At 42.1% G+C, this 21,729-nt stretch overlaps 1 protein-coding gene across 1 annotated transcript in view; it reads right to left on the reverse strand.

The window, feature by feature from the left end:
• The window catches only part of LOC146789020 (large ribosomal subunit protein eL14-like), a 200,670-nt gene that overhangs the window by 90,729 nt on the left and 88,212 nt on the right, over positions 1-21,729 (reverse strand). The window lies entirely within an intron of this gene.

A 21,729-nucleotide genomic window follows, 5' to 3' on the forward strand; every position in this document is an offset into this window, starting at 1 on the left:
GCCAACGCCACTTATCCACTACTTTGGCGGTCGGTCAAATACCAAACCTGTAACAGGCGTGTAAGTATTTCTAACCCCAGTATTATTCAAGGTAACCTTTACTTTTTTTAAAATATGAGTACTGATTCGTATGTGAATTAAAATGTGTTTCTCTTTTTCAAATATTAATTAACATTTTTTAAATGCCATTTTTCTTCACCAACTTTTTAGACTTTAGACCAGCTTTGTAAGTAAAAACCTTTAGCATCCCGAACCAGCAATTTCACAGTGAGTTTAATTTTTGTTTAATTATATCTCTTCTGCCTGCCCGCTTTCTATTGTCTGAGAGCTGTGCTATCCTGATTTAACAGCCTTAAAAATAAATTATAAACTGTGAGCTATTTGACTTTTTGGTAAATGTGTCCGTTATTTAAAAAGGTTCATACTTTGTTCAAACTGTGCTATTACAAATGTGGCAAACACATAACAGTATTTTCAATCGTATTTTTAATTGTCAAATTTTATACCTTGCAATGTCAATTATTGAAAATGTATTAATAATGTCAAAGGTCAACATTATCCCTTTATGGTTTTATACATAGCCTAACATTTTATCATGTTTACTTGTATTCATTGCTTGCTTTGAGAGTATGCTTTAATTTAGAAAATAATAGACAAAACTATATAAATGTTTTTTTCTTTACTTGTTCATGAACAAGATTTTAATGTTTTTATGTCTGGTTTGTTTTTGCTGAGAGTAAATTCAATTTGGCATTGTAAATGGTATATAGGTTCATTAGCTTCTATTTCATTTTTATACTCACTATGTTTTGTACTCATTAATATTTGTTTTGTAAAAAGTTGTATTGTTCTTTTTTTCTACAGGTTGAAAATATTTATTTTAGAGATGCTTATCCTTTCCTCTACATTAGTTCTACCACCAGCCGCTGCAGATTCCACTTCAAAGCAAAACGGTGCAGACACCATTTATCTCTCCAATAGCTTTCTTTATCAACGCATCGATCAAAGTCAATCTTACATTATCACCATGTGCCACAAGGACCCTGTTTGGAGGGAGATTGATATTTTTTAACCTCTAATTAACTCTTTAAATTTTCAGACAGTGTGTCTTTCATCAAATTCATCAAGCAGCACACAATTTTCCTTCGTTCTCGATTTCACTTTTCCTCCCACTCTAGCACCAATTTACAATCCAAAAGCAACACCTTGAAAAACTTTGAAAGGAGGTACCAGATTTTCGGCAAAAGGTAGTATTTTCATTAATCATTGTACATGGAAGTAAGTTTGGTATGCTATTTCCTGGAACACAAGAAGCATGTTTTCTGTCGTCCATTCCCGAAGGCTATTTTAGTAAAAAATTTTAACAGCTTCATATATACTTGTTGTTATCATAGCCCAAATTTTTCTTTAATACATGTTTTGGGCTCCCATCAGACTTTGTGAAATTAACTACAACTCTTACTAAACTTTTTAAAGTTCACGCTTCTTTCCTTCTTAGCAAAGTTAATCATTTGCTTCCACTAAAATCAAAATACTAAACACATTTGTAATGTTCACTTTCGGTGTGAATCGTCTGTAAATTGAAAGAGAATACTGCCATTGTAGTACTTCTTTTAACACCTATTAATATAGTACTTAAGTTATGTCTCACTTATCCGGTTACCAATATGTTTTGTGCAAGTTTAGCTTTACACTTCAGGAGACTACTTTTACAACCAATTGATTATCTTTATCACCCAACACCTATAAATGAATTTTTTTTTAAATCATGGCCAGGCATTTTTATAAGTTAACTGTCTCTTTATTTCTAACATCCTGCGGAAACCATTCTTTAACAGTTCAATTATTTTCTCTAAGACATAAAATCTGTTGTAAAATCGAACGTTTTCGATCTATCAAAAAGGAAACTACCAATTCTATAATCCTATGCAGACTAAAGGTTTATCATTTTCTATTTCTAATACATTTATTTCTATTATTCTTTTATAAATTTGCAATTAAAAACATTTTCCAGTATTTTTTGCAAAATGGAAACTGAAAATATACAACAAAATTGTCCACTTGTGCAGCATTGCATTAAATCCCTTTTCAACAAACATTCTCTGGCCTTCTTTTTCAGCTTTTTAGATCACATGCAGCAATTTTTGGGATTTTCGATATTTACGTTCATCCTCAACCAAATCAAATAATCCTTTGAAATCTGGAATATTGGAACAAACCGTTCATCCTCCTAATAAACAAGTCATTTGAAGAACAAAATAGAAGCCAGGATAACAATCCAATTAAGCAAGTACAATCACAATAAATTAAAATATGTAATTTCACATGCATACGTATTATTTCTGGTTTGTGCTTTGAATGATCACTTGGTCGAATCCTTGCCTACGCATCCTTAATAGAATTGAACCCTCTTTTTACAAGAGGAAATTTTGCATTCTATGTTATTGAGTGAGGCTGTGGATTAGGCTTGTTCAAAGCTTGACCAACAACAAAGATACCAGTTATGTAACTGAGATGAAATATAATCTTTTAAAATTTTGAATCAGAGTAACAATCTCCCGAATTATGGATATTATTGAGCAATAGCCCTATACAGAAATCTATGGATGGCATTGCCCCACTAACAGAGTAGGCTCAATTTTAATCGGTGTTTCTTCTTTTCTTATGCATAGCCCTGCAAAATCATCTCTCAATCGCAGGTAATGAAACTGCATCGTGGGTTTTATTGTGAGCTTTGAGCAGTTGTCTTACTCACTGTGGACGTATATCTACTGTTGCCTCTTCATAAGCCTCGAGCCCTATTACCAAACATGATTTGACGCCAGTTGGAAAGGCAGATTAGGACAATGACTTTCAATTACAATTATGTCTTCCAAATATATTAAATGGAACACCCTTATGCGTGAACTAGGACAGTGAGATTACGGTTCCTCATGTTGGAAACCCTGCACCAGGATATAAAACATAGAATAGTTGCCAGTTTTAATGACATTTTTTTTCTGTACAAGTACTTATTATTTATCCATGTTTACAACTACTTTAAGACTTTGTTCACATCCCATCGGGTGTACTACCAACGGCGGCTAGGCAGGGATAGTATGATTGGATTACCATCTTCAGGTAAATTTCCAGCCAATCTTTCCGATCCTAATGTGTTGAATTTCAAAAAATCTTGACTTTTTGTCGGTATAAAAAAAAACCGGCAAAGAAGTTAAGAAATTGACAACATCATCCCGAATCCGATCTTTCTTTTGTCAAAGTCACCAACTCACACATCTTGAACAGTTTGAGCAGGAATTTTTAGCCAGATCTCTATGACCGATAACTTGTTAAAAGTAAGTTATTCTCGGTCCAAAGTCCTGCAAAATTAATGTATTTAATGTTACTCGCTAGACGTGCAGGTGAGGAATTCATGTGAAAAGGAGGTGAAGGGGATTCCCTTTATAATCCAGGACGATATTATGAAATTTTAGCACACCCATTGAAAAATCACAAAAGGTCTCAATAGTACTGGCAACCTTCCTTGTACCCTCGATATTGTGGGCATCACCTCCTGATCCGCCAGCGTTGTCATCATTTGTTTTTAAACTCTTATTCGCATTCTAAATGGGGTAAATTAATAACCATGCTCCACATGCCATACCTGAATCAATTCAACTACTCCAATTGCTTCCGTGCTGCATCTGTAATTTGCCTCCTGTTGGCCATCCAGTAAAGAATGAAAACATATCTATGAATAAGTCCCTCAACGTTACTACAGTTTTTAGAATACCTTGTTGTCTACTTTACAAAGACTGGTAGCCTTATAATGGCAGGAGCGGTTCTTTTCACATTTGTTTGACGTTCCCGTAAGGTCTTCCACCTATAGCCATCTCATGTTGGACAGACAGTATTCACATAGATCTTGCACCAGATCCTATAGGGCTTTTGATTCGGTACGATCTAGATTATTTATGTATCGGTTTGCTGTCACGTTGTCTATTTTGAGGAATACACAGAATTGTTCCTTGACCCAACTCCGACACTTCACCACAAACAATCTTGTAATTAAATAAGCCCATTTTAGTACAGACTGTTCTTCAGAACAACATTTTCCGCTGCTAGATATAGCCATGCACCGAGCATCCCCGTCTGAACCACTGGCGTGTGATTATCGCTAAATGTCTGGTTGGGAGCTGAAAATTGCAAAACAGATCCACGCCTACATGTGAGAGAATCAGCATTTCATTCCTGTCATGGCTTCCTCCTAAAGGCCATTTAATTGTGAATAAGTGTGGCCTCTAAGTAGGTGTGATCACTTCAGGCGATGAAGGGCCCTGTAATGGATCTGAAGCAGAAATATGAACTGTATTCATGACGTTAGGAGTTCCACCACTTGTGCCCGATGACAAACCGATATTTTGCTTTTGCTACTGTACGTTGCAGTTAGTCTATGCTCCTGTTCAATTTGCGAGAAGGAAAGTTCACATGTGCGTGGACTGAGTCTTATTTGAATTTCATCTACATAGAGCAAATGAGATATTACTTGGATTAGTAGACCACAAACATCCGGGACTATAACTGGTTTACAGTTTGTTGCAGTGGAGCGTGCAAGTGTTGAGTACAAATGGGTTCATTATAAGCATATTTCATTTTATAGACTATCAGTCTGAAGGCTTTACATCGCAGCTGCTCCAACACCAACTTCATAAACTGGTTTATGCACCAAGGATGGGAGCAGAGACAGAAAGGGAGCGAGGAAAACACAAATAGATGTGCTTTCCACTGTAACTGAAATAAAATTCTGTGAAGGGCATAAATATAACGATTTAAAGGTATGGATCCTTGAATTCAAGGCAGACCATCAAGTACTGGCACGGTTCAAGGTCCATGAGAACACGTATACCTTCTATGTTGAAGTGGTGGTAAGTGAGCCACTGCATCAGTGGGCAATGGGCGATATCCTACATGTTGTTCATCGTGAACATGTTGATGATGAAACGCCCTGGCTGGAGTGTAGCGGTCATCATGGTCCTTTTCTGCATGACATCTTAAATCTTCTGTCTATTAATTTAATGTTTCCCTAAGGAAGGAAAGTTTACTTTTACGTTCCAAATCAGTAGTGTGATCTCTAAACTCTAACTTAAAGCCTTTTAGATTTTCTTAAAAAAAACATTCATACCACTTTAAAAAATCACTATAGTGTACCAAAAAATCATAGTATGGCACTTTTTATAGATCTTTGCAACTCAGAAGTCACACCTTGTTGGTTTTTCGAAGAACTGTTTCCTGTTCCTCGACCGCCCCAGGGGTATGTGTACAATCTGGTATTTGGACGATGTGGTAGTGTTTAAAATCAAAAAATTATTTTGTTCTTGTCACTGTCTTCTGCGTGATACTGCAGACCGGGAGGAGTCTTTTTTTTTGGGACGGACTATCCAGCACCCCCTGCCAAGCCTGGCTGCACAAAAAACACGCTGGGTGGAGAAGCGTTTGATTCTCAAAGTAGTTGAAGTTGTTAACAATTTACACAATTACTTTACTATTTTTGGTTTTAAAAAAAATGCCTACAACCATGGCGACTGCTTCAGACTTTGCCTGGTGCTCTAACAATGGTTTAACTTTGTTCATCTACATTTGGCAACATTCTGTTGAAAGCGCTTCAATCGCATTCACAAGAAAAATTTCTCCTCAGCATTCAGAGCTCGATAGGGTCGCTGCATACATATGCGGTAACTATGACTTTCAAACATCCACAAGATTACTTTTTTAGGCATGATGTCCCGGATTGTCCATTAGTATATCCAGTCACAACCTCAACTAATGGTCCATGCCCTTTTTAGGATCACGTATACTTTTTGCTACCAACGTTGCCATATAAGGGTACACTTCTGTCGTGATGGATAATTTCCCCTTCTTGGCCATTCTTTAAAATATCAGCCATTACCAGCTTCTAACCTCCTAGACAAGACGTTTAAAAATTATGCGAGCCATACAAGTTGCTAACCAATGGTCCATTTTTTATTATGGTGACCTGGGGTGTAAGATGTGATCAGGGTTCAATATATTGCTCACTGCCTAGGGATCTGCAGCCTGAACTACCTCTGCCGGGCACAATGCCCTGCTTGAGTCACCATCTCTGTCCGCGGTCTGTGGGACTCGTATGGATCTACTCTAATTAAAGAATTGTGTTATCCTGATGGTAACCGCTAGATCATCAATTTTGTTTGATGGGTTGAGGGTGACTGGGCATCACAAAAACCTTTCTTTCAATCCACAACAGAGTTGGTATCTACGCAAGAGTCTTCAATGTGCTTCCTTTTAGGGTCTACAGTAGTGCTGGATGGCAGACCTGAAGTTTTGGTGTTCTGAGTACCAAAAAGGTATTCATACCAATCATGGAGTTGATGCCACTGGGCAAGAAGTTGACTTTTTTAACTTTCGAGTGCTCCTCATACTTTGAAAACTGGTTTGATGATGGAGTTGTCCTTGACATGGCTGAAGTGTACATCAGTGGTCAGGTAAGTTACCTCCTCCTTGTCATTAATTATCTACAAAGTAATATGTAAACAAATTAAGGACTATAGTCAGAAAGGTGTTCATGTAGGTGTCTATCCTCTATTATATCACAGATTCTCAGTTTACAATATTATGCGTGATCCCTTGCACCACTTCTACCTACTTTTAATGAGGGTGTTATCCAAACTGTGATTGTTCCTTTATTTTTAAATCAATATCCTTACCTGTGTCAAAGCTTTCAACCTCCAAGTAGGGGCTCCCAACCTTTGCACCTAGCATTTGGAGCATTAATTGAAACATTAATCTTTCCCCTTGTGTTAACAACATAGTAGATTTTCATGTGAGTCCCCCCAGCTTCGGATTCAGGTCGTAATGAGACTAGCTAGCTGCCCCGGGGTTCAAGACACGCTCATTCACGCATAATCATGGATGTTGTACCCCTAGAGGTGACAATTACATAAACAGTCCATGACGTCCACTTATGGTCCGGTTGGGTTGCAATCGAAGTCTCACATTTTAGCCTTTAAACATCCACTCTGCTTGACTGTCACGCTGCCCGCCAGAGCATGAAATTATTCTAGATATGTGTGGTCTGCTGCTGTGCTGTTTAACAGTTATTTCCTAGTTGCGTGGCCTCCTGGTACGTGCTTTGAAAAACAAAATTCAGGCTCCAAGTCTTTGCCAGTTTTTTAAAGCATAAGTTTGTAACGCATGTGTACAAAATTAACCATATTTCATTCAAATTTTATCATGGAAAAATTGTGTACTGCCATCTATGATGTCCTCCTAACTTTAATTTTTTTCTTTTGCTTTTAGGGAGCAATGGATTCTACAAAATACAATGAGCTTCTTGCATATGTGCGCAGTAATGTGTATCCGGAAGGTTACACCAAAATCCAGAAGCAGGGCTTACGTAGACTGTCGAAAAAATTCACCATAGACGGTATTTCTATTTTTGTAAATATTTGTTTATTTATTAAAACTTTATGCTAGACATGCACTTAAGGGATTTGTTTAAATTAAAAAATATTATTTGGGTATCCTCTAACTTATATTTAAATAGCAATTTTTTTAATAACACATATCGCATATTATTTATCTTTACTTTTAAATATCTGAAGGTCCTTTCTTTGATATCTATCAAAATTCCATCCGCCTGGCACAGACTCGACTCGTTACAGGCTTCCAATAACACCTTGTCGTTTGTCCCAAACTGCCTATTACAATGCCAAATAACACTGTCTGTTCGCCTTTCATTGTTCTCAATGTGAGCTTCTTTGACGGTAAGGGAAACCAGTTCTACAGTATTGTGGTGTCTTTCCCCCGTCGTCAAAGTGTGAGTCACACAGTACATACAACAGGCAATAAGCCTCATCTACTTAAATAAGTTCAAATATATAACATTTAAAGACATATATAAATAAACATTATATATTTCAAAATAACATACAAAGTCAAAAGTAACATAGGATAATATTAACACATAGGAATAGATTTTTCAAGAAAGCAGTTTACTGACATAGCCAGGTCGCCCTTATAGTACAATTACAAGACAATCAGGCACAAACACCCTCTGTAACCTTCTCCTCAGAGGCTCTGGACCTCTGATTTTCTAACGCATGTCGTGTGAATGGAGTCTCCCTGAGCTCTGCACATTTTTTTCCTCATGGTTTTGTATATCATAAACTTTTCCTGATGTCTTCAAGTTAGATATCTATTTTCCATCCTTGCGCTTCTTATGTCAAGTAGAGTCTCTAGTCAGAGGACCCTAACGAGAAGTCTATATACTGCCTCTACACTAAATATCTGGTAGGAAACTCCATAATTTGCAGGATTTTTTCTCAGAAGACTCTAAAGGATAGAGAGGGCCGCCTCCTTTTGTGGATACAGAAGTTTAAAGTCTCAGATAATCCTAGCTGAGGGCAAAAGTGTGGCTTTGGGACGCACTGGAGCATCCTCTAAGCGTCTCAGTGTGCATGACTTGCCCTCCCCCTTTCTTAAAAAGAGCAAGCTTCAAGTTTTGTAGGTTGCTGAAGTGCCAATACACTATGCTGCTACGCCCACGCTCCCGATATCACACTCTCGGGCATCTGTGGTTCTCCCAGCGCATGTTTCCTCTCATAAACGTGCCAGACCGTCGACGGTCACTACGTTGTATAAATCTGCAGTTTCTACTACTTTGTCAATGACGGGTTTCAGCAGGTTCCCTATGCCTTCGTTGGTAGCTTCGTCGACGCTATCTTTGTGGACGTTTGTTTTGTCTTCTTGAAAGCTGTCTTGTCGACGATTCCTATATCTTCGTTGACAACTAATAAACCTGTGGCTGTCACGTTAACATCTAAATCTTCATCGACAATCTTGAAGAAGATATCCTCCTCAACGGGGGCGACTGAGGTTTCGTTGACGGCGGCTTTGTCGAAGGCGGCGTTGTCGACCGCGGCTTCGTCGACGCTTGTGACATCGTCGACGGTGGTGGCTTAGTTGACGGTGTTGGGTTCTTCCACGGTGGCTTAGTCCACGGTTGCTTCTTCTACGGTGTTGTCTCTTTTCTTTATGGCAGGTCTCTCGTCTAAGAAACATTTTGCATCTCTTCCATTGGTGCCTCTTTCTACGCTAACGCCTGCTGCTGTCGACAATTCGCTCATGTGGCGTCGTCAGGCTGTTTTGGATTACATTACAGTGCCACCAACAACTCAACCACCGCCAAAACTGTTTCCTTCTGCCAATGATTATGATTCTGCCTCGGAGGATGACATACATACAACATAACGGGCTGCTCGCAGTGCATCTGACCTTTTCATAAAAAGTCAAGATTTTGACAATGAGGACCAGGATTACCATTATTCTCATGAGCAAGAGGAGGAACCTCCTGCGCAGATTCAAATGGCACATTTGCCATTATCCCTCATTTTTAATCTCCAATTTATGCAGGACGATTACAAACGCCGTTTCCCATTTTATTACCACGGCTCTCAACGAGAATCGCCTCCAAATACTCCAGCTCCTCCTCGGCCGCTGGCGGAACCAACACAATCTGTCCCTTTACAAGTACCTCCTACAGAGGGTGACTCTGAAATGCTTCCGCTTACAGAAGAAGGTGAACTCCCGGTTGACGATGATCATGATTCTATGGCTGACTGGGACCATTACCAGATCAATTCGCCTGCTCTGCCTCCGGGGTCACCAATGAATTCACCTCCTGTTGATAATACAGGTTGATGGAAAGGGCGGCACAGCGTTTTCATCTTCCAATGTTAGTGAGAGAGGAGGATTGCTTTCTATATCATTCTAAAGCTCAGCTTCAGAAGCATGTTCGGGCTGTGCCCATAGTTGATTTTATCTGAACAAGGGTATGAAATTGATTAAAACAACAAATAAAATTCCTTCGGTTCTCACGCGGTTTGAGAAAAAATGTAAGGCTCCAGACTCTTCTCCTGCTTGCCTTTTATCCCAGGCAAAGACGTATTTTGTGATCACCCGCTTGGCACAACGTCACTCAAACAATCACTCTTCTCTAATTACCTCTTCACCTGACCTTGATGGTCGTTGCTTGGATGCCATTTGTAAAAATAATTTAACCAATTCCTCTACAACTGTCACAGCAGCGAATACCATGTCCATCTTGGGTCTATACGACCAACAAATGTGGTCCGAGAAGGCTGGTTTCATTAACCTCTTCCCAGAGCACTCTAGAGAGGACGCTCTCAAGATACGTCATGAGGGAGAAAGAGCATCTTTATAGATCATCGATTGCTCTGTGGATATTCCCTCAACTGCTTTTCGCCAGCTAGCTTGTGCAGCTGTTCTAAGGATGCATGGTTGGCTTCGCTCTACTTCTTTTCTCCATGAATTACATGCAAAAATACTCGACATGCCCTTTGATGGGGAGTTGCTGTTTTGCCAGCACGTAGATTATTTGCTCCAAATAATAAATAAGGACACAGAATTAGCTCGTTCCCTTTGGCACACTTAAGTTTAAAAAACAGCCTGTTCTGGGTGCTCGTTGACGCAGCACCACCTACTCCTTTTGTGGCAGATCAACACAATACCGCTCAAACAATCAAGGAAATCAGCATTTTTCCTCAGTCTTATCAACAACAGACTAAAGGCCCCCCCCCATCAGAGTTGGAGGACGAATCTCGAAATTAAATTCAAATTGGTCACAAATAACTTCAGAACGTTTGGTATTGGACATTGTTTCAAAAGGCCATGCTCTGGAATTTGTCAAATTCACTCGGAACAGCCCCAAAATCAGTCCTCCTCCCGCAAATCTCAAGGTGCTTTTCCATCAGATCAAATTCATGCTCCAAAAATCTTCAATCTAAGTCATTCCAAAGACTCACAAGGGGCTGGATTTCTATTCACGTTTTTTCCTCATTCTAAATAAGTATGGAGAGTGGCGCCCTATCCTCTACTTGAGGGCTCTGAACAAGTTTGTAAAGTATCAGACTTTATGCATGCTTACACTGAGGGAAATTATTCATCTTCTCTATCGACAACTTTATGTCGATAATTCATCTATAGGATGCCTATTTCCATTTCCCGATTCTACCACGCCACATAAAATACCTGTGCTTCCGTGTAGGCTACATAGACTTTCAATTCAGAGTCATGCACTTTGGTCTCCGCTACGCCCCACGGGTCTTTACGAAGGTCCTCGTCCCGGTGATGGCCTATCTACGATTGCGGCGCATTAAAATCTTCCCACATTTGGATGATTGTCTCATCAAGTTTCAGTTTTACCATCAGGCATCCTTAGACACTCAGTTTTGACGGACTCTGTTCCACTCTCTGTGAATGTCAGTCAACATACAAAAAATAAGTTCACGCCGCCTCTTCACACAGCTTTCATAGGCGCTACTCACAATCCCTCCATGGCCATGGCTTTTGTTTCTGACCACCGGCAGAAACGGATCCTGCTGCTCGCAGCTCACCTCAAATCAAACCTGTCTGTTTCAGTCTGCATCTAGAAGTCCTTTCTGTGGATGGCGTCCTCCGTTTTTTTTTTATCCCGCATTGCAGACTGAGGAGACGTCCAATTCAGTAAGAACTGGACAAGCAGTTGCGCCATTTCTCCGGTTCATTCAGTCACCGTATCTTCGTAACCTCTCTCATCGAACAAGCTCTGTGCTGGTGGACGCAACCTCGCAGATGTGACTTCATGCTTGGCAAAGGCTCCAGAACTCGTCCTTACCACGTATGCCTCCCTGGAAGGGTGTGGCGGTCACCTTCTAGGATTGTCCATCAAAGGCAAGTGGAATCTGTCCCAATGTTCTTTGCACATAAACATGCTAGAACTGATGGCGATATTCTGTGCAATCAAATCGTTACAACTCCTGTGGCTAGAGAAATCAGTACTCATTCAAACCTACATCACCACCAGCAAGCACTTAACAAGCAGGCCGGTAACAAATCTCTGATGCTTTCCCAGATAGCTCAGAAGATCTGGCTTTGGTTCATACTCCATCAGATCACGCTCACAGCAGACCACCTACCAGACATTTCAAACATTCTGCCTGATTCTCTCAGACGGTCCATGTCATCGATACACGAGTGGGAGTTGCATCAGCCGACTCTTGATTTCGTGTTCAGCCTCTGGTGTCACCCGTGCTTGGATCTCTTTTCAACTCCACAGAACAGCAAATGCCAGCCTTACACAGGTTGGCTTACCCACAACCGGTCGTGCGGGAATACAATTTAGATGGACTGTTGCAAGATATTGGCCTACGCTTTTCCACCAATCCCGCTGGTACCTCGACTGTTGTGGAAAATGCAGAGACAGCCATTTCACATTTTCCTGATTGCTCCCCTGTGGCCTCGGAACGCATGATTCTCAGAGTTACTGCTCTGCTCACAATGCGAGCATATCCTTCTTCACTCCCTGGCCGTACCTTCTCACGATTAACCACATTTGTATCTGCCATTTGAATCCCAGTTAGCTAAAATTGTCGGCCTGTAACCCGAGTGCCTTGAATTTCGTCACTTAAATATTTTGCCTGCCTGCATAGAGGTTCTTGCCAGGGCGCGTGCGCCTTCCACAGTGAATACCTACAAACTAAAGTGGAAACGCTTCTGCCATTGGTGTTCGTCTGCTAACATCCACCCAGTGCACGCCTTTCAGTAACACATTCTGCCTTTCTTTTTGCATTTGCCATAGTCTTGACTTTCTCATTTAAGTCTAAAAGTATTTTTTCCAGCAATTTCTCTTTTTTTTTTCCATGACGGCTCTTCCTCTCTCTGTTCCTCTATAGTGAATGAACAGTTCTATAAGGGATTCTTCAAGATGTTTCCACCCATTCGGCCTCCTCCACCCACATGGCGTCTTAACATCGTATTTGCGCAACTTATAAATGCGCCCTTTGAGACAATCCACGCAGCAGATTTTAAATTCATAACCTGGAAGGTTGCCCACCTGCTTGCTCTGACTTCCTCAAGTCGAGTGAGTGACATGCACAATTTCACAATCCAGCCTCCTTTCCTCAAATTTAAATCAGACTGTTTTATTCTTCAAACAAACCCATCTTTTATGCCAAAGGTGCCGTCCGACTTTAATCTTAATGAGTCTGTGATTTTAAAATCATTTTTTCTCATCCGCAATCTCCAGCGTAACAGAGTCTGTATTCTTTGGACTTAAAGAGGTGCCTCAAATGTTATATCAGCAGAACAGCACCCTTTCTCCAATCTGACAAACTGTTCGTTGCCTATGGGCGATTCTGTAAGGGACATTCTGTTACCAAACCAACTATTGCACATTGTATTTCTTCATCAATATTTTTATGCCATCAGAAACCTCGAAAACCTCTTCCATCATGAGTGTGGGCCCATTATACAAGGGCGATGTCCTCCAACAACTGCCTTATTCGATGGTGTGCCCATTAATCAGATATGCAGGGCAGCTACGTGGTCCAGCAGGCACACTTTCACGAGTCACTACTGCCTGGAGGCAATCAACGAAACCTATACTGCAGTCGGCCAAGCAGTTCTTCTTAATCTTTTCGAATATGTTGAGCCTCTGTTAATTCCCTCCTCCTAGGGTTGTTTTTATTTTTTTGATTCTATGATGCTATGTCATTGTATTTCATGCAACTTTGAGACTGCAACTTAATGGTTTATGATTACTGTTTACTAGTCTATTCAAGCATGTGAATCTATGAAAGACACCCCAATACTTTAGAAGTACAAATGTTACTTACCTGTAAACTGTGGTTCTCTAGTATTGTTGTCTTTCATAGATTCACATCCGAAACCACCCGCCTCCCCTCAGAGGCTCTCTTCTCCGCCTAAGACTCTTTTTTTACTCTTGTGCTAATAACATCTGAGGTCCGGAGCCTCTGAGGAGAAGGTTCGAGAGGGTGTTTGACCCTCATTGTCTGAAGTTTGGACTATAAAAACTTCATGGATATATCAGTAAACTGATTTCTTTTTCAATCCATTCCTATGTGTCAATCTTATTCTATGGTACATTTTACTTTGTATTTTGTTATGAAATATATAATGTTGAGTTATATATGGATTTTAGTCTTGTATATTAAAATAGATGAGTCTTATTGCTTTTTGACTCCCACTTCGACGACGGGAATTTTCAAGCAGATGAATCTATGAAATACACCAATACTGGAGAACCACAGTTTACAGGTAAGTAACATTTGTTCTTCAGCCATGCACCCATTGTCGCACACATTGAGGTGCCTGCGATTCTGAACAGGAAACAACAGGGAAGCCCCATATATGTATGCACCCTTGGTCTCCAACCAGAGGCCGTCAAACCAAGTAATCAATGCTGGTTCCCCCCCTTACTCCATTTCCAACATCCTTTTGGTGTCACAAACGTCGTCACGGAAAGGTGTTTGAAAACACAACATTTTAATTGCAAGGGAGAATATGCATGCCTTTGATATTACAGGCTAAATTACAAATGACAAACAGATTCTCCAAGCCCGTCAAAAGCAAGCCGCCAAAACTTCCATGTTAAATTTATGACTTCCTCACTTGAAATAAGCAGTTCACAAACTAAAACAACCAGCCTGTTTTGTTGTGGCCATTAAGGTTCCAACCCTTGTTCGTAGCCCTTTACGGTCACTTTGTAATTGTGCAACTTTTAACATTTTATTTTTTAAAGTACATTTAAAAAAATATATATATATTAGAAATATGGCTTCTATTACATGGCTTCATAACCAAATCCCGTGTTAAAAAATATGGGTTTTTTGTATCAACTAGTTTGTAGACATATTTTAATTACTTACATATGTTTGAGTATGTTTAGAGATAAATTTTTAGATTTTGTTTCTATTTGACATGCATACTTTGTTAATGCTTTTAACTTTTGCTTTTTCTAATAGATGGCAGTTTGGTGTACAATGGTAGAGGAAAAAGCACAAAAGTGATCAATGGTGCCGAAGCTGCAAAAATAATTTTTTTTGAATTTCATTCTTCCCGTATTGGTGGCCATACTGGGATAAATAAAACTTCAAAAAGTATTACCAGCAGATTTTATTGGCCACATATGACCATTGATATTGAACAATGGGTGAGTTAGTATTTTTTTTTAATTTTTTTTTTATTTTTTTTTTATTTTTACCAAAAAGTTGCATATTCTGAAATGTGGCATAAATACACAATGCATTGGTAATACATCAATAATGTCTTCTGATGCATTGTCGCCATAAACATATACACTTTCTCAACATGGCAGTAACTCTGTGAGACCTTCGAGGGCCAAGTAGCAAAAGTACTGTACTAAATGACACCACCATCACTTTAATCATCAATTAGAACCACGTAGGTCAGCCTCCTAATATTTTTTCACAGCACACCTTCCAGTCTACTATCCCAAGTGGTGTGTGGCCGACACCTGAGAACTCAGCAACTCTTCATTTCTGTGCTCCAGTACTCTTCCATACCCATACACGCAGCCTCCGGCCTTCTAGTGTGACAACCCTCCTGTCTTCGGTCCCAATGTCACCAGCGCATACTCAAGCAAATTACTGGTCAAGGGGGCCCATTTGTTTCGTGGACCAGAAACACTAGGCAATAACTCAGAGTATGTATCAAGCTTCTCTCGGCATGTCACAAGATCAGTAATCCAATCCTTGAATTTCGGGGCTCGGCCCTTGCCCCATCCACAAATAACCCTCCTCTTTGCCATCAAGAGCCCGATTTCCCCAGGTTTCCTATGTGCTGGCTGTATCGGCTTGACATACCCAAGCAACGCCATCTATGGTGTGGGGTCAACCTGCGTATGCACCATATGAGTCAGCGCCTCTAAGACCTGTCGCCAATAGGCATTTACCTCTGGGCACACCCACGCCAGGTGCAGAAAATGTGCCCCAGGGTCCACACATGATGCACAGCTATCCGTCTCTCTCAGCCGATACCTATACATTTCAACCTGTGTGTATTATAGTCTAGGCAGGTAATGTTAGTGTATCATTCGGAGTGTACTGCTGGCCGCCACTCTTTTAGTCTTCATACAGCAATACTCCCACTTCTCATCTGAAAGCTTCTCAGTAAGCTCCGCATCCCATCGTGCACGAGAGAGCGGGTCAGCTATTTCCCTTTGACTGTGTACTGTTCTGTAAATTAATGAGACCAATCGTGTGGCCGTCTTGCACTTCAAAATTACCTGCACCGGAGCACACGCCACTGGTTCACTCGAAGTTCGGAGTAATAGCTCGAATACCCTGTCTCAACCTCATATACAGAAACGGATCAAGTGGGCTTTGGTTTGGACACCGCAACATTTTCCCTGCAGTGTGAAACCTTCACTCGTGATACAAGTCACCCCAGTTCTGAATATTCATTTCTTCCCTGAACTTATGCCACAGTGTCTCCTGCATTAAAGGCAGATTTGGATGGTACGTGAGTGGTAACAAAGCCGCGTACTGCATGTGTGGCTTTAAAATGCGCCCAATTTGACGCTAAGCCTCGATCGTGCAAGTGACCATCTTTGGTGTCTTATCCCTACGTGCAATATTGGTATCGGATGTGCAAGCCAATGTTCAGCCGCCACCTGTGGTATATACTTTGGCTGTGTCACCCAGTACCAAGCGTAGTGGGCCTGCGCGCTGAGGTAGTATAGTTCAAAGTGTGGCACCCCAAATCCTACTTGTGAGTATGGGCTACTAAGCACCTCCCATTGCAGCCTCGGCTGCCGACCTCCCCAGACCAGTTGCGTTGGCTCAGAAATTAGCGCCGTAAAGAGATTTCTCCCTGGCTAAAACGTGATATTTTGAAATAAGTAGATTAATTGATGCAGGAGCACCATTTTAATCAAAGAGATTCGCCACCTCCATGGACAAGGGGAGCGTGACCCATCGGGTCACACAGTATGCAATTTGTGTTATTGCACTACCATAATTGAATCTCTAAAGCTCGTCTTTGTCCCTCGTCATTCTTACCCCCAATTATCGCAGGTCCTTATCACACCACTCCAAGGGGTAATCCAATGTAAATTTAGGCGTTGCCTTTGTTAGTTGGAATATACTGGATTTGTTCCAGTAAATATGAATCCCCGTCAGTTTCCCCAACACTAGAAACTCCCGCAGTGTCAGGTTAAAATTATCTTGAGGATTCCGGATATATAATGTAATATCGTCTGCGTATAAGGATATAAGGATCTGCCGCAGATTGCATCTCAATGCCTTATCATTAAAATGTTTCCGCTGTTTCACTGCTAGCGGAACGACTGCAATGGCAAAGACTAGTGGAGAGAGTGGACACCCCTGTCGGGTACCCCTCATGATTGTAAGTGGCGGCGACTTGTGTCCATTTATAAGTATCTTTGATATTGGTACATTATAATAGTTGTCTGATCCAGGACAAAAATAGGTTGGGTTTGCCCATTCGTAGCATTACTCCAAATATATAATTCCACTCTACCAAATTGCACGCTTTAGTGGCGTCAAGGAAAACGGCCGCTAGAGGCAAATCAGGTGAGACATTGATAAGAATCGCAAACAGTGTCCGTAAGTTATGAGATGTTGCCCTTCCCGGCACAAAGCCAGACTGTTCCGGGAGTCCCAAATTTTCCAAGAGCAAATTCAGGTGATTGGCAATTAATTTGGCTATTACCTTAGTATCGCAATGTAGGAGGGATACTGGTCTATAGGAATCACACTGCCGAGGCAATTTCCCCGGCTTCAGCAGCGAGACTTTAAGTGCTTCCCTCATAGATGCAGGAAGGGTGCCCACCTCCAGCGATTCCTAGTAGACTTCACTCAGAACGGGGTCCATAATATCTATATACGTCTTATAAAATTCAATAGGGGTGCCATCCGTTCCAGTGGCTTTCCCGGATTGCATACCCATAATAGCTTCCAGAACCTCGTCCAACTCAAACGGTCCACATAAAAACTATCTTTGCACATCAATAAGCGACCCCGGCGCCACATCCCCCAAGAAACCCTCCATATCTAACTCATCCTTTCTGGTGGTGGTATACAATTGCCTGTAATGCCTCGTGAATGTGCTAAGAATGTTAGCTGTATCCCTGTACACCTCACCCTCAAGTTCTTCAATCTCCAGGATATAATTTGAATAGCTAGGTTTCCTAAATGAGGATGCCATGAACCTCCCCGGTCTGTCATCCTCTCCATAGCAGCATGCCCCCCATTATTTCCATTGAAAGCATGTCTCCCATTCCGCTGTAGCTATATTTTTTTTACGTGAGTGTGTCTCTGAAACGTGGCAGATGGTTTTCGTGCCATCTCCTCCTCCATCCATTTTACCTCCCTCTCCTGCCTGTATAATGTGTTAGTGAGATTCTTCAGCACCCCGAACACCTTGGACATGCAGAACCCTCGCATCGTTAGTTTTAACACCTCAAAAATAATTTCTACACTGTCGACTAAGCCTTTATTATGGGCAAAGAAGTCCTGTATTTCCTCCAGCAATTCCTCAACAGAAGACCTCTTTCAGCAGCATGGTGGCCTGCAACCTCCAGGCACCTCTCGGCACCCTGAGGTCCGTGTAGGACAGTGTGAGAAGAAATTGAGCATGATCAGAGTATGTTCTGGCCAGATGTTGCACCTTCTAGTTCACGTGGCCCAGCCCCCTAGACAACAACCAATAATAAAGTCTCGCCCATGATGCTGCCTGCGCCGTGTAATGTGTGCCTTCATCAAAGTTCGTGTGTGCATGCAAGCATCTACCAATTGATATTCATCAATTGTGTCCCTGAATATCCACATGCGCCTTGTTGTAATGGTGGGAGGCCGGGTGCAATCTATCACACCCTGGATTATAGGAGCCCGTCTCAATTATCTTCGGCCAAAGTGCATTGAAAAAAGCAGGGTCATCCAAATTTGGCCCATAACAACAGGCCAGTGTAACCGACAGCGAGCCCAATCTCCCCCACGCTATACAATATCTCCCTTGTGCATCCCCAACTGAACCCACAAGATGAAAGGCCACCTGTCTTTTCTTAAGTATAGCCGTCCCTCGCGTATAAGAAGATTAGGAGGATAAAATCCTGTGTTCTGCCCACTTGGTGGCAAAGCCTCCATCCACCTGTGGAGTAAAATGTGTTTCCTGTAACATGGCAATGTGTGTTTGATGCCTGTCTAGATTCGCAAGCAATTCTCGCCTCTTCCGCGTGTCCCCTTGCCCCCGAACATTCCATGTGACAATATTCAAACTGCCTACCGTACAATCAGCCATACTCCTGATCAACATACATGCCCCCAAGTATTATTCCAGCATGGTATGGTGCCAACCCTCCTATTATATCACATAGGCTCTTTGACAATCCGAGATGCACAACTTTGAACTCAGCCAAAATCCTCCCTAGACCATGTTCATTAGCATCCTTCTTGGAGGTAAACATATTGTAACCATCAACTTCCCCATTGGTTCGCACCCCCTCCCACTGAAGCAGCCCCAAATTCCCAGCAATGTATTCCCCCCCTGCCCTCCCCAATCCAAACATTACAATCGTATATGCCACATCACCCATCTCTGATGCGTAGCGAACCGCCCCAGGGTAATACCCGCTGGGGGCTTCCACAAAGTAGACGCACAATCACCTCTCGCCCCAAAAACAAGCCGAAGCTCACACCCAACCCAAGGAAACATTTGGGCTCCAGGGGCCAGAGGGGTGCCCGGCACAAAAGATAATTCGCTCGCTTAGATCATCAGGTAGCAACAGTACTCAGCCTCAGTCTCAACGGTTGCCACTTCGAAACCAGTGTACAATAAAGTCTCGAGGGTGACCCCTTCGTGTCCCTTTGCATTAGCCTCCAGGGAGTACTCTGCCTCTCTCTCCGACACCAACCGCTTCACAGCTGGACCTCCGCAACCAGTACGATTCGATCTTTTCAGGTGCTTATCAAAGTCTTCCACTTGATTCGGCGCGGTGAAGAAGTGCTTATTTCCCTTATATGTCACCCTGAGGCACGCCGGATAAAGCAACGCATAGTCAATTTGTGCCTTTTTCAGTTTAGCCTTGACCTCCATAAATTTACGCCTCTCCTCTTGTACCATGGGCGTAAAGTCAGGATATATGGAAAATGAATTACCATCATACGTCAGAGTCTGTTTGCCTCTGGCAGCACGCAGAGTCACATTGCGGTCTCTGTAGTTTAATAGTCTCGCAATAATCTGACTCGGACTCCCCCCCCCCCCCCCCCCCCCCCCCCCCCGGCCACGTTCCAAGAGCTCTATACGCACTTTCTACAATGAACTAGCTGGAGAATGCTTCTGTGGCAACCGAGGATAAAAGAAGCTTTTCTATATATTCCTCAAAGCGTCCAACATTGGTTCATTCCGGAATTCCCAGTACGCTTAATTTTTGTGCCGACTGCGCGCTTCCAAGTCCTCATTCTTTGCAGCAATTACCCTCAACAGATTATCCATCCGGGCAAGCCGCATGGCCTGGCTGGAGGTCACATCATCCACGTCTGATATGCGCCGTTCCTCTGCTGTTAGCCGCTCCTCATGCCCTTAGAATTTGTGGACTATGGCATCCATTGTTGTCGACATGCGGTCTACCTTCTCAACAACAGTGGCGAAGCCATGGCGGATATCCTGCAGGATACTTTGGACGTCTGTATCTGGCGCCGCAGCTCCTTCCTGCGGACCATTCCGTCCCTCGTGGGGTGGACCTGTTTGTGGTGCCTGGGTTCCGCGCCTTCTCAAAATTCAGTTTCGTTTGACTGGCATCTGTCTTCCCCATACTGTCTCTGTATCGGTGGTATAGGCCTAGCGTCGATCCACATCTACCTCACCATGCACCAGGTCACACTCCTGTCTCCCGTCCAGCATCCTCTCCCTGCTGCTCATTAAACTCTCCAGTCCTTGCCGCGCTCTTCGTTCTCCGCTCAGGCTAGTATCTCAGCCCTCCTGGCAATTCGCTCTGATATCGGCCATCGGTAATATAATCGCAGGTCAGCTCTTCGGGTCTCCAATCTGCGTGGCGAACCCTGCTCCCAACGGTCACCCTTTCAGATCCGCTGCAACCTCAGCACTATCGACGCCTTTGACAATCCATATCCGGCAACCAGGTGGGCTGCACCGGTGAACGCGGGTGTCTGAAGCGTGTGATGGCCCTTCAATGTCTGCGAAATCGTTTCCCTTCCGCAGTTAAGGCAGTGACCCCAGCAGTGCATACATCCCAGACTCCCTGTTGAAAGCAGCCCGTTATGATTGGTGGTCCCCACAGGTCCGCAGCTCAATGTCTTCAAATGCCCCGTCTCAGAAGTCGCTCCCCGTCTCCGAACTGCTCCAGGGTCTCAGCTCTGCCCTTTATCGGCACTCGACTCAGCAGCTGGGGGGGGTGCTCCTTCTCCGCCCCGAACGTCCTTTTATCTCCGCACCTCAGCCGCTTCCAAGCCACGATCGCGTCACGGGTCCCCCGGTCTTTTGCCACATACATTAATTATATGGAATATTGAGTAATTCAAATTTATATTTATGAAAAAGTGCTTCCTTAATTTGAAAGTGTCATTAAGTGTTTTTTAAGCAATCTAACAACTATACCATTGTGTTTACCATTTTAAACACGCTGTATGTTATGGATATTTTGCTTTAATATTTAATGATTTGCAGGTGTTTTTGAAATAATTACATTTTTCAAAAATAAGTGAGGCAGGTACTGTAAGTTTTAGGTTTTTCTATTTCCAAAAATACTACGTACACTTATTAGAGATCATAATTCAAAAAGTTGATGATAATTGGTTATTTTTTTAACCTATTTAGGAATTGTTATTTAATAGATTTCTATTGATTTTATAG

The sequence above is a fragment of the Triturus cristatus genome, chromosome 10, assembly GCF_964204655.1.
Source record: "Triturus cristatus chromosome 10, aTriCri1.1, whole genome shotgun sequence".
In the NCBI taxonomy this organism is placed as follows: domain Eukaryota; kingdom Metazoa; phylum Chordata; class Amphibia; order Caudata; family Salamandridae; genus Triturus; species Triturus cristatus.